A 15,026-nucleotide genomic window follows, 5' to 3' on the forward strand; every position below is an offset into this window, starting at 1 on the left:
ACCTTTGCCCAAATGACTGCTTCTGATTTTGGTGGTATTTGCTGACTCTCTTCCACCAGCGCTCGTTTACTACTGAACCCTTTCTCCAACTTGAAGTTAAGTGGTATATCCTGGTTCTCATAACGCATCACCCTTCTCTGCATATTGATCTTGATGTCATGGTCAACCAAGAAATCCACTCCCAATATAACTTCATCAACAATCTCCGCCACAACGAATTTGTGTAGAACCGTGACCTTTTCAATCAAGACTTCACATATCACTTCTCCCTGAACTTGATTATACTCGCCAGTGACCGTACGCAACTTTGCTCCAGGTAACGGTTTTATTCTCCTGTTGACCAAGTCAGATCGGATCAAGGAGTGAGATGCGCCCGTATCTACAGTCAGTACACGTTCTTTACCATCCATATTCCCTCTGACGGTAAGACTGCTTGATTTCCTTCCAATTTGTGACACAGATATCACAGGACATTCAATGGCCGGGGCAAGTTTTCGTTCTTTACATTCGACACGCTCTTGCTCATTTCCGCCAGCTTTGCGTTTACGGCCACCACATTGTTGGAACTATTAGGACCAAGATCGCAATGACGTGCAATGTGACCGGACTTCCCGCATTTAAGGCATTTGATAACTTTTTCACTCCGCTTTTACGATCCTTTCAGCGCCTCCAATATTGCGCTACCCACTCTGGCCTTTCTATTTCCACACGGCGTGCTTTGAAAACTGGCTAACACAGAAGTGACGCTGTTTCCTGAATCAGAGCTTGTGACACCGTTTCTGCGAATTTTAGCTTTGGGTTTGCGTATGTAGCTCGCTTTGTTTCTACGTCCCGTATGCCATTTATAAAACTCTGGATTTTTACCGTCTCGGTGTACTCGATGGGTGCGTCCGCATTTGCCAAATGTGCCAACCTTTCAACATCCGAGGCAAACTCCTGCAAAGTCTCATTCGCTCTTTGGTGACGGTTTTGCAACTCAATTTGGAATATCTGTTTTCTATGTTCGCTTCCATAATATCTCTCGACAGCGGCCATCAGTGCTTCATAGCTGTTCCGTTCGTACTCTGGAATAGTCTGTAAGATTTCGGCAGCTGGTCCTTTCAATGCTACGAAGAGTGCAGCAACTTTATCTTCAGCATTCCAGTTGTTCACTGTTGCGGTCTTCTCAAACTGTAGCTTAAAGACCTGGAAAGGAACAGAACCGTCAAAGGATGGTGTTTTTACCTTTGGATTACTCGCTGAAACAGCTGCGCGATTTAATTGTAACTGCTCCATACGACCCTTCAAATCATCTACTTCTGCCTGAAATTGAGCGATTTTTGCATCCTGCGCTTCCAGCTTTGATGTTACCCTTGCTTCCTGTGCTTCTAACTGCGAAGACATTTGTGCCACCTGCAATGATAAGCGCTCCTCTTGTTCTTCCATCTTGGATGTTATGCGTGTCTCCTGCGATTCCAGTTGGGATGCCATATTGGATGAAATCTGTGCCGACATTTCTGACATACGCGTTTCTTGTGCTTCAATCTTCGATGTTATGCGTGTCTCCTGCGATTCCAATTGTGATGACATGTAGGTAGATATTTGTGATGACATTTCGGACATTTGTGCCGATATTGCAGCCAATATCATGTTCCGGTCTGTGTTCGCCATTGTCTGCGGTGTTTCTTCCATTTTTGTTATTTCCTCGCCATCAAGATGAAAGTCATACTCTTCCACATCAATTCCTTCTACTTCCATTGCCTCTCGTAGCCGTGCCTGAAGTTCAAGTTTAACGCCGCTTGTATTCAATCCAAGGCTCTCCAACTCCTTCTTTAGTTGCTGGCTCTTCAATTCACTGAACTTTGCCATGTCCTTGTTGTCCTCTGGAATTTATTCAACAATTCCTCTTCTGACACCAATTGTAACGAGTTTGCTGCAAATCCTCTTATTTGCCCTTTTGCTAGGTTCGTATCGCTAAACTGTTGAATAAATAACTCCAATATTGAATAATGGAAAAAATGGCCTTTATTAAAATACTTCACAATAACACTCAAACTGTGCAACGAATAGCTTAATAATCAAACTGATAGCTTAAATGAAACTGACTTTCAAAATAATACTGATATTGCTCGCTAGATATCGTCTTAGTCGTAACTGCTTGACAACTCAAATCAAACTGAATTCCAGCGCCTCTACAATTGCCGCCTTTTATACTCTTTGATTTCAACCTTCCCATCTTCTAGGCGCTTCCAGAATCTACTAGTCCAGCAGCTCTCAAACTTCTCAGCTGTAACTACAATTGCACAATTTTATACATCTTCTAGGCGCTTCCAGAATCTACTAGTCCAGCAGCTCTCAAACTTCTTAGCTGTAACTACAATTGCATAATTTTATATTTTTTCTCATTGCATACTTATAGGAGTATCTCAGATATATGCATGTGTTTGTGCATTGACTCTCCGCTACTCGTATACGTACATGGTACATATGTGTAGACGCAATTATTGTTTGGTTTATGTAGATACATAATGATTGATCTATGGATGTGAATTCACGTCACTGCTTAGCATCGGCTTAGAGATGGCAGCACTCCTTAGTTTTGCTAATATTCGTAACAATATTTTTAATCCTAGGAATCCAGTACTGGGTCCTAGTAAGCCTAAACATTAGTTGATTTTCTTAATGTAAAGAGATTTCATGGATAAACTGTGCTAAAATGCGAGGAAATTTGCATGTGTAAGGTTCGTTGACAAAGAATCTTTTATCTGGCAACTCGAGATCAGAGAATGCTTGTCTTGTCATCGCACTGATCTGGCATGTTGGAAGATCTCCTGTAAGCTTTGGTAGGACAAGAACTTTTGTGTTCAAAGAAAATAATGGGTCAATTAGTGACCGCAACTCTATTGAACAAGACTCTTTGACCTGTGCAGAGAACGAGTTAGTTATACCGGAAACTTGAACGCGAATTTTCTTGGATGGCAGGTTAATTCGACGTTTAAGACGTTCGGTGATGAACGAGCACTCAGAACCAGAGTAAATTAGGGCACTAGCTGAAAAATTGGTATTATTGTAATTAATGTTGACACGAGCAGTGCCTAGCAGTACACCTGTGGTTGTATGCGCATGACAAGATTGCACTCCTTAGTTTTGCTAATATTCGTAACAATATTTTTAATCCTAGGAATCCAGTACTGGGTCCTAGTAAGCTTAAACATTAGTTGATTTTCTCCATGTAAAGAGATTTCATGGATAAACTGTGCTAAAAGGCGAGAAAATTTGCATGTGTAAGGTTCGTTGACAAAGAATCTTTTATCTGGCAAGAACTTTTGTGTTCAATAGACTTTGAATTTTGTCTTGCCCTTGCCTGTTTTGATGTTGATGGGGCATCATCATCCGAATGCTTTGCCTGCGCTGCTGTCTTTTGTTGAATTTTATGTATATGTAGGAGCGTATTGTGTCGAAACTGACAAGTGCTGCAGTTGTGTGAGCTTGTACATTTCGACACAGTATGTCCAGACGATAAACAATTCAGACAGCTATTATTGCTCTTAATAAAATCGACTGTACGAGCAGGTGAAAGTTTAAGGAATTTCATGCAGTTGCGTATTTTATGATCATTTGTGTGACACATTTTACAATTAAATTTCTTGACGCTTGTTTGGAAGCTGTCAACCTTTTTTTGTTGGGGTTCAGGAGTTGGTTTTGTAATATGAGGCTTAAAACTTTTTGAAATCTTATTACCTCTATGGCCAGACAAGTTTTCCAACGCAAGAAATCGGTCAGAAAGAAATTTATTCATGTCCTCGCATTTAGCTATCTCTGTCTTGTTCCCCAAAGACTGTACCCAAAGCAAGGGGCTGCCCCCCGGGCAATTTTTCAGCACACAGGTATACAAAGAGGGCGTCCCACAGATCTATTTTATGACCCTTTAATGCTGTCATATAATTATTTAATTTTTATTGTAAATCCTTTATTGATTTACCACAATCAGACTCTATGGGCTTTATGCCGAAGAATGTGTCGAGTTGAGCCTTCACTAAACTACGCTTATTTTCATACCTTTCAGTTAAACTCTTCCAGGCAATATCAAAACCTTCATTAGTAACAGGTGCATTGCTTACAGTATCGTTGGCCTCTTCTTGAGTTTTTTGATTAAGATGGAATAATTTCTCAATTGGGGCAAGGTCCTTTTTCGATATGTAAATTGCCGTCAACATATCTCGGAATGTTGGCCAAGACAAATAGTCACCCTTAAACACAGCTGTATCGCGCGGAGGAAGACGCATATTGTGTGTTCGGGTGGTTGGAGCTTCAGTCTCCTTGGTGCCCTTGGATAACTTGTCAGACTATTTACCCATTGCAGTCAGGCATCGTACATACGATTGGTATGACAATTTGTATTTCTTTTTAATTGAAGAAAGTTCTTTTGCTTGCAGCCCTTGAGTTGAGGAGGTAGTTTCTTCATATGCAGCTCTTAGCTTTTCCCAAATAATTTTAAATTCACCCTGCTGAATACTGAGGGAGATTATGGAGCGGCCAGCTGTGGGTTGATCATTGAAATCCGTTTCGAATTCCAAGATCGCTTCTGCTCTTTGTATGAAAGATTCCATTTTTGTATATAAATACAGAAATTAAGGCAATTTAATGTGTACTTTAAATTAGTTTGCAAAAAAAAAAAAAAATAGCAACCACCTATATGACCCAAGGACGCAAATTAATTAACACCGTAATAAATGAGAAAAATTTTTCTAATATGAACTTTTATTTGTTTCAGTGTAAATTAAATATGTACGCAGGTTCGCCACCCAAATTTGACAGGAATAAGTGAATTTGGCGGCCACCGTGGTGTGATGGTAGCGTGCCCCGCCTGCCACACCGTATACCCTGGGTTCGCACCCCGGGCAAAGCAACATCAAAATTTTATAAATAAGGTTTTTCAGTTAGAAGAAAATTTTTCTAAGCGGGGTCGCCCCTCGGCAGTGTTTGGCAAGTGCTCCGGGTGTATTTCTGCCATGAAAAGCTCTCAGTGAAAACTCATCTGCCTTGTAGATGCCGTTCGGAGTCGGCATAAAACATGTAGGTCCCACCCGGCCAATTTGTAGGGAAAATCAAGAGGAGCACGACGCAAATTGGAAGAGAAGCTCGGCCTTAGATCTCTTCGGAGGTTATCGCGCCTTACATTTATTTTTTAAGTGAATTTGTTTGTATTTATATATATTTCAACAAAATAACTAGACTTCGTAGCGATTGTGACAAATATATCGCTATTCTATTGATTTTATGGGCAAAATTAAGGAAAATATGCGAAAGTGAACAATAAGCGAAAATGTAAAAAAATATAAGAAAAAATTCAAGTCCCAGTGAATTTTTTGTTGGGTACGTATGCATATAAAACAGTGTGTTTTTGTTATTGTTAAAAATTAACAAAACTGGTATACCCAAATGGAAGTATGGTTATGTGATACAGAAAATGGTGTAGTTTCAATTTAAAAGAAAATTTGCTTGAAAAAAACTGCACAAAGTTACCTTAAGCTGTGTCAGCTATACCTTACCGCGGGTGGGGGGATATAGCTGATAGACAAAAGGCCGTGTGAACACAATTCTCTCTAAACAATATTATTTATCAACGTGCAAGTACCAGTGAATTTTTTGTTGGGTACTTATGCGCATTAAATAAAGTGTAGCGTTGTTTTTGTTGCAAAAATACCTGCGCCACCTAGCGCCGATTTTTATCATAGATCGCTTTCTTCTATGTTATACAAATATGAGCCAAATCGTACCACAAATACGATTATTTTGAATATCTGGATCCTTGCGCCGCCTAACAGGAGCTTTTTTCACAAAGCGATTTCTATTCCCGTATGTATTATGTGTTCCAAATATGATCCAAATCGGACCACAAATTGCATTTTTTGAAATATTTCGATCCATGCGCCACCTATCGGAGTTTGTTTGTTAATATTGCATTGTTATCGGGTTCTGAACTATATTCCAAGTTTCAAGCTTGTTGCTTATCGGGCGGCCGGCAGCTACACAGAGTCAAGCTAAATAAAACCGTTTAAAAATGCATGCATATATCCGGATAACTTGCGACAGGTTACGATGGGATGGGAATTATTAAAAATGCTTTAACAAAAACTGTCAAACGTGAATCGGAAACACGATGGAGCCCCAGAATACAAGCGGTTAGGTTATCGTTGATGGACTAGAGAATGTAGTAGAACACTTAGAACAATTAGCAGAGGACACTAACACCACAAGTGACACCAGAAGCGAAGCTACAGTTCTGTTCCTAAATGCACTAAATTTTAGTTTCATAATAGACAAATGCGTGGTGGCAACGGCGCGCACCCACGTATTTGTTAAAGATTAGTTAAGGCGAAAAAAAGGGAAGAAAATAAAAACACCAAAAAGGTTTCCTGTTAATAAAAAAAGGAGTTCACAGTGTGTTTTTTATTCAATGTATATCAATACAACAAGTGTTAAGGAAGATTTTAACAAATGTTGTAAAAGTTTAAAATATTAAATATATTTATATTAAATTTACACTTACGTGAACGTGGGATAACCTGTACCTTCGCTGGCTGCTGGATTCAAAGAGGTCGAGCCTCTTTGCCACATGAGCCGACGAACCCACGATACAGCTCCTTCGTTGGGTTTCCCGGCAACAAAGTTGCCGTACCGCGGGCCCACAGCGGTAAAAATCTAGGATACATACGTACTACCACTCACGCATGCCTGTGTGTATAGTGATCACAAGCATATGTGGGTGGTAGTAACGAAGGAAAATAACCAAAGAAAAGTATGTTACGAGGGGGGGGGGGGAGATATATTTAGGCCTGTGGCCTAAACATACCGGCCCCCTTGCCGTAAGCAACAAAGAAAGAAAAAAAAAAATATGAAAAAAGGGAATGCCACGTGATCGCACGTCCGGTAAGGCGTTATGTCGATGTGCAGGAGCGGACTGCAAGCACTGCACGTCGCACGATGGACTTCGTGTCTCTCTCGTTGTCCTGTGAAGAAAAAGAAAAGAAGTTATTAAATATACGTACGTGGTTTCTGATTCCGTGCAGTAATTACTTAGTTTTTATGAAACGCTCCTATTTTTGGCAGGCTCCTGAGACTACCAGCCCGAATAAGGTCGGTTGGGTCAGGCGACCGCCAACTGTTGTTGCTGGCGTTCCGCTCACCATCAGTTCGGCGTATAGATCAGCGCCGAGTGTAAGCCGAACTGGCGATGAGCGGTAGAACTGAGGATCTGCAAGCCGCATGAATTCAAATGGTACGGAAATCTTTTTATCCACATTGGATGGCGGACTCAACCGATAGTGGCCGTTGACCACGGGGGCTTGGGTAGTGACATGAGTCGTTGACCCGAACTTGCCGCGCAGAATAAGGGTGCATTGCCCTGGTCCTTGGCGGTCCAACTGCAAATCGTGTACCAGCTCTGCATCGACGATGGTGCTGGCGGCGCAGGGATCAATAATGGCACGAACCAGATGTAGATGCCCACGCGAATCGACGCGTACGATGGCCGTCGGCGCAATGGGCACGACAGGCCGCATGATGGGCGCTGGAGTGGCTGGGAGCAGCCGGCCGGTTCGGAAGCCTTCCGGTGTACCACGCGATAGTGCCTTTGTATCTAGGGCGTCAGAAGTGTATGGCGTTGATTTCTTTCGCCGTTGCTGCCTTGCGAGTTTGGACGATTTAGTTGAGTTTCTATGGGGTCCGACCTCACGGTGCCGTCAATTTTGTAGGTGTCGAGCTTTTTTTCCTTCCTCCGCCCTTCGTTCGTGCTGCAACAGCGGTCGGAAACTGCGCATCCCATTACTGCTCGTTGACGGTCTCATTTCCGCTTTCGCGTGCTCTTTTTCCGCTCTCGCTCTTTCTTCTTCCATCTCTTCTTCTTCCACCTGCTGAGCCCAGGATTTAGCCGGTCCCGAGAGGTTGATTAACAACGCGTCATCGGACGTGCTGTCTTCGCCGTATGTGGTCATCTCGTCGCATACCGGTCGACGCTCATCTAAAGGAAGCGTGGTGTGGTGCTTTTCTTGGCACCTCTTGCAGCGATACTTGCTGTTACATTTGTCCACGCGGTGGCAGGGCGACAGACAGTTTGGACAGTACTTATGCAGAAGTACTGCCCGCAACCTTTCTTCTGGGGATTTTTTTCGATATTCGGCACAGATCCTAAGGCTATGATCCCTGCGGCAGAGCTGGCAAGCAACGTCGAAACGCTTTGCGCCTCCCTCTGACTTGGCCAATAAGGTTTGGTAACGGGTCATGATCTGAAAGAATATTGGTATCATTGATCATGCCCAAATTGAGGTTAGCGGAATGTTGTTTGGGTGGCGTAAACAAAAAGTCATATCAAATATATTTTCGCAAGAAAAAAATTTTTTTATTGAAATAAAAGATTAAAGGCCATAAGTAGATACTTATGTGCACGAAGAGATGAAGAAAAAACGGATATAGCACTCATCCATGCAATGTGGCTTGTGCTTTAGTGCATTTAGTACATTTTCTGATTCGTAGTACATTTTATGTCAGTAGATGTCGTCGACATATATCTAAAATTTATTTTAGATTTGTGGTGAACTTTGTTTTCACAGCAAGTGGCCTGCCACCACACGGAACGGTTCGAAATCTGGCTGAAAAAGTACAACAGAGTTGCATTTCCATCATTCAATATTATTTTCGACGTGTATTGTCGATAATGTTGAGATTCGTGGAATTAAGTATATATATATATATTTTTTTTTTTTAATTTCGACCAAATGAATGATTGATCTAGATATGCAGTGCGCGACTTGTCGTGTGGCATGTTGTGCGCGATATGTCATGCGGCATATAGTGCGTGACGTGTAGTGCGCGAGATGATTGCGCATGTGGCCTAATGTTTGTATTGCAATAATCATTGACAGTCTGAAATTAAATGTAGAGATGTTGACATCTGCTACGCTTTTCCATTTCCTGAATGGAAAAAAAAATGTTATTGATTTAAAACACGCGGTGAGTATAGTTACTGTATAGTAAAATTTGCTAATTTTAACCTTTTTTCTCTCTCTTCTTGTTTTTCTTCGCAGGTTCTCAATAAAGCTGGTACGCGAAATTTTACGCGATAAAAATTCATTTGAAAAAAAAAACAGCGGGCATCGACGATAAATTAAAGGTATTTGCCAGCCTAATGCGCGACATCTAGTTAATGTAAATTCCGCACAACAAATTTTTGAATAGCACATATTTGGTTGGTGAACGTATTACACTCGCCGATATTTTGTGTAGTTTGCTGCATATGTATCAATATGTACTGGATACTAAACTACGCGGAGAATTCGGCAATGTAAATCGTTTGTTTGTAACTATTTTAAATCAGCCACAAGTTAAAGCAGTTGTAAAGAATTACGCCCTGTGTGAGACCGCGCTAACATATGATCCAAAAAAATATGGCGAATTCATAGGCAAGTCCGGTGGCGCCAGCGAAAAGAAACAACAGCAGCCCAAGCAGAAGGAAGAGAAAACGCGGAAAGTGGAACCCAAAGATGAATTGGATGCCGCTGACGAAGCGCTTCTATTGGAACCCAAATCAAAAGACCCATTCGATTCACTCCCAAAAGGCACATTCAATTTCGATGATTTCAAACTTTCATACTCCAACGAGGATGAATCTGTTTCCATTCCCTACTTTTGGCAAAAATTCGATCCAGACAATTACTCTAAATATAATAATGAGCTTACAAAAGTGTTTATGTCGTCCAATCTCATCACTGGTATGTTTCAACGTCTCGATAAAATGCGTAAGAAAGCCTTTGCTTCAGTGTGCCTGTTTGGTGAGGATAATGATAGTACCATATCCGGTGTTTGGGTGTGGCGCGGTCATGAATAAGCCTTCACACTATCACCCGATTGGCAAATTGATTACGATTGTTATGCATGGAAGAAATTGGATGCCAATTCGGAAGAAACTAAAAAATTAGTGCAACAATATTTTTCTTGAACAGGTACCGATAAGGATGGACGTAAATTCAATCAGGGTAAAATATTAAAATAATTACAATATACAAGAAAAAGTAACTACATAAAAATCAACTGAGATTTGAATGCTTGATTAGTGTTCCGCTTAAAATTAAAGTTAACTTACTCAGTACATGCATAATATGCCCTTTCTCAGCCATCCACAACATTAAATATCAAAGCGTACTGCAAAACGAACGCCTTTTTTGTAATTTCAAAAATTATAGGTCTTTCGCTTTTGTAAGCGTAGTGTGTTGAAAAACTACTAGCTGTTCGAAACTGAGAATTATTTATATTTAACGAAAATAAGCTGCTCTTTTTTTTTAAATAAAAGTTGAAAAGTAATCTTAAACCATATTTATATTTCTTTGGCGCTTTCATTGGCAATTTAATAGTATCGCCGTTAATACCAAACGGTTGGTTACCTCACTCTGAGTTAACCATTGTTTCATGCATATTTGTATTTGTTTCTCTTTTTGCATTCATGTATTCATCAGCACGCAGCTTTCCCGATTGGATTGTATTGGTTTCATTTGGTGTAAATGTACTTGCAAAATATTCATATAAAATGGATGATGCTGTTGCTACAGGTTGGCGATTCTTAGACTTAAAAGTTCCAACCTTTTGTTCCTTTGTCGTCGGCAATGGTATTGAATGTTGTTTAAACTGTCATACTGCATTATATTTGCTGATACCGTGTTTTCTGGTACATATAGCAGCTCGCAGTAATTGTCATGGAATTTACACATATCTTATTCCACATTGCGTTACATTAAGCTGGTTACAATTATGTATCACAACTTCGCAAAATGCAACAATTTTTGGTATGATTAGAGCAACTTTGAGTCTAGCTGGCATATTACTATTCCTACCCCTTTTTGGTTGGGTTTCGCTTTTGATACCTGTATTTGTGACTATCGATTGAATGGGTTTTACGGACCCTGGCATACGCCTGGGCAGTACACTTGCAGCTGGCACATTAGCGTTACTAGGTTCATGTTTTTTGGCGTTGAATCGCACTACTCAGAAATATGTTACCTTTTTACAGGTTGTTATTTGTCTAATGGCTGCCTGCATTCTTACATACCCTCATATGACTGCAAATTTCAAAGATTCACCACTTACGGCAATATAATTACAATCGACGACAAGGATACAACATTAGTTGAGAGCATCGATGGACATCGTAACATAAAGGGAACAGATAAGGGTATACATGATGAAAATGAATATATACCAAACATTTCCAGTGATGTTTTACAATTAAATTTTGTTAAAGGTACTTTGTAAATGGACCCCTGTATGGCATCAAATTTCCATGTCCATGCCGGCTAAAGGGAGTGTGGTCAATTTTCCAAAAAACGAACAAAGACAATTACAGCTAAGTAAGGGAAGTACTACACCTTTGACTTGGGTGAACTTTTGAAATGCGGTGCCCATTTCTGTATTAGATCGGTGAGTGTTTTATTAATGTACATATGTATATGTAACAGAAACTTGAAAATCCTTCAACCAGAAAAAGAGATGTTGACTTTGGATATTAGTTTCTCCTGTAAATATCTAACATGTCAACATCTAACCCTTTTCTGGAATTCAAGAAGGCTGCAAATGAGCTTTGTTTGAAGTATGTACCTTTAAAAAAAAAAATGCCATACAGAGTGCCTTGGTACACGAAAGTTTTAAAAAAGCTAAAAAATCTTAGAAATAAATATTATAAAAAATTTCTGAAATCTAAATGCCAGAATTTTTTTGTTATGTATCAGCGGTACTCAAAAGAATTCACAAGGGTAGATAAACATCTTCGAAAAAATTACACTCGATCTGCTGAGTCCAGCATTAAATATAATCCTAAATTCTTTCGGACTTATATCAAATACAAGAGATCGTGTTCAAACATCCCTAAATCGGTTTTCTTATATGATAATTTCGCGGAGGTTCCTAAAGATGTGGTTGACCTCTTCGCTGATTTTTTATGTCCAACTTCGTATCGGATGATTCCGATGCTTTACCAAGCTTTTCTTCTGACGAAAACACGTGCCTCAACTTCGGTTCCCTCACACTTTCTTCTGAAGATATCTCCAGCGGGCTATCGTTGCTAAAGCCTTCTTCGGAAACTGATGTCGATGGTCTGTCTGCGGTCCTCTTTAAATGAAAATCTTGTTTAACAAGTCGCTGGCGTCTGGTAGCTTCATTGATGACTGGAAAGTCACTTACATAACTCCCATTCTAAAAAGTGGTAAGAAAAATAATGTTAGAAATTATCGGCCCATATCAAAACTTTCAACTATATCTAAACTTTTTGAGTGCGTAGTGAAAGAGAAGATTTATTTTGCTACAAAGTCAATTATATCTCATAACCAACATGGCTTTGTTCCCGGAAGGTCTACAGTTTCGAACTTAGCGGCTCTTAGTGACTAGTGCATAACAGCGTTTTCTGATGGTCATCAAGTAGATTGTATATACACAGACTTTTCAAAAGCTTTCGATAAAGTCTCGCATAAAATTCTAGTTAAAAAACTGGCTTGTTTAGGTTTTCATTCCTACTTCTTGGAATGGATCAAATCCTATTTATCGAAAAGACGCTGTGTTGTTACTATTGACGGCATGTGTTCCGAATCTTTCGTGGCCACTTCAGGCGTACCCCAAGGAAGCGTTCTTGGACCTCTACTGTTTGTCTTATTTATTAATGACATTGGAAGTTGTTTTTCATTCGCCAAGTGTTTGCTTTATGCAGACGATCTTAAGTTATTTGCTGTAGTCAAAGACTCTCTCGATGAAGCAAGGCTACAACAGGATGTTAATGCTCTTTATCTATGGTGTAGTAAATCACATTTATCTTTAAATATAAAGAAGTGTTTCAAAATGACTTTTGCGAAAATTTTTAATGTACGTAGTACGTCTTACAGCATTTCAAATGTTACTCTGCTAAATGTTAATGAAGTTAAAGACTTAGGAGTTATATTTGACACAAAGCTCTCTTTCAACAGCCACATTAATTTCATTATCGCGAAAGCATACTCAGTTCTGGGGTTTGTACGTCGTAACAGCACTAATTTCTCAGACCCATATACCTTGAAACTTTTATTTACAAGCTTTGTGCGCTCGCATCTTGAGTATGCTGTCTTCGTGTGGAGGCCCTATAATCAACTTCCGATTCAAAGGATTGAGCGTGTACAAAAGGTTTTCCTTAAATTTGCCCTACGGTTTCTGAATTTTGAAAACCCGGTTCCGGCCTACACAGCTCGTCTTCAACTGATAAACTTACAATCTCTGGAAAGCCGTAGATCTATCTTGTCTTTAACGTTTACGTTTAACATAATTCAAGGCATCGTTGATTGCCCATATCTCTTGCATAAAATATGTTTCAATGTCCCTAGACGTAATCTTCGTGTATCTTATCCATTTTATCTACCCAAAGTAAAAACGATATTTGCTGGAAATGCACCTTTGGTGCGCTCTTTGAGAGAATTTAATACTTTGTCAGAAACTACTGTCATTGATTTTACAATGACAAAACAGGCTTTCTTAAATCTTCTGTACACTATTCTGTAATGTAAATTTATTTAATTTGTAAATTTATCTAATTCGTTATGTAGTCTGTAAGAAACATTGTATTTCAAAGATTACTATATTAAATAAATAATAATAATAATAATAATAATATATAAAGGAAACCGCATGCAATTTATGAACCATTAATTGGATATTTTTTGAAATGAAAGATACAAAGCCACTCGCTTCATTAAAAAATTATTACGCTTTTACAAACATGGTTAAAATGGATAGCAGCCGTTTCCTCCATAACCATTAGGGCAATCAAAATAAAATGCATGTACAGCTACTCATAGATGTTGTACCTAATCAAATAAAGCCATATTATCTTTTACTGCAAATGCAGCGAAAATTAAATGTTTATTATTTATGGTGTTTTTCTATTTTTCGTAAATTATTGCAAATAATTAATTTTTGATTGTCATTTGTTGCATGGACAGTAAAATCTGACCATCAATTTGGAACAATTTAAAATTACTTATTAGGGATTCAATAACAATGAAGCTGTTATGGCAAACTGAATATTGTTTGCCAAGCATATTATGGAACCATATTTGAACCAAATGTGGTTACTTTGGGTGAGCAACAATTTTTAACCACTTTTCATTCAGCTTTCTGAATCTGTCCTGATTATCTCGGTTGACTGAGTCATGAATATTATACTTGTTAAAATTTACCTTTCCATTGAAGATGTTATTTTGTATGAGATGTGAAGAAACATATGATAATCGTATCCGAAAATCCTTCATAAATTTCAACCAAAACGGTTGAAATATGCTCACGAATATGAAGCAGCCAAATATTCCTCCCAAACGAATGAAATTCATTTTCCTTTTCCTTATATAATGAAATGGTATGAACAAATTTCTTTGGGATTCCTTGCGATATTAAACTATTTTCGAACAATTGCGTGGTGGCAGCGGCGCACCCACGCAATCGTTGGAAAAGGTAATATGGGGCAGACAGTATATCTGAGTTAGGGTTCTGTTGGCCTCGTTCTGGGGAACGAGAGCTGGGTTATTGGTTTGTTGGCCTCGGTCGGGGTGAACGAGAGCTGGGTTATTTGGGATAAAGGAATGTGGACTATTAAAGTTCATTTTCGTTGTCGTTGGGCGGAAGTAGTACCAGTTTCGCGATTGGTCTGCTAATTTGTCCCTTAATTGTATTGACGTCAACAACACGTACAGGGTTATCGGAACCTGGATGTGTGTTGACGATTCTCCCCATTCCCCACTCGTTTGGTTGTAGGTTATCCTCTTTTATGACGACTAGGTCCCCGGGTTTTAAGTTGGATTGTGGATGTTTCCATTTATACCGTTTCTGGATCTCGGTGAGATATTCCGATTTCCATCTTTTGCAAAAGGTTTGATGAAGGAATTTCATCTTTTGCCATCGGTTTACAATTGAGGCAGGGTTTTCACTACAATCGAGTTCAGGTGGAGCTAAAAGATGCCCACCTACGAGAAAATGGCCTGGAGTAA

The 15,026-nt window shown here is 39.5% G+C and overlaps 1 protein-coding gene and 2 pseudogenes across 10 annotated transcripts in view; 2 read left to right on the plus strand and 1 right to left on the minus strand.

Annotated features, from left to right (window-relative positions):
* PIP4K (phosphatidylinositol 5-phosphate 4-kinase) overlaps positions 1–15,026 on the minus strand; it is a 1,849,876-nt gene that overhangs the window by 459,134 nt on the left and 1,375,716 nt on the right. The gene's annotated exons all lie outside the window — the stretch shown is intronic.
* LOC137234196 (elongation factor 1-gamma-like) lies at positions 9,185–10,030 on the plus strand (annotated as a pseudogene).
* Positions 10,080–11,128, plus strand: LOC137234699 (wolframin-like; annotated as a pseudogene).

The sequence above is a fragment of the Eurosta solidaginis genome, chromosome X, assembly GCF_040869045.1.
Source record: "Eurosta solidaginis isolate ZX-2024a chromosome X, ASM4086904v1, whole genome shotgun sequence".
NCBI classification, from domain to species: domain Eukaryota; kingdom Metazoa; phylum Arthropoda; class Insecta; order Diptera; family Tephritidae; genus Eurosta; species Eurosta solidaginis.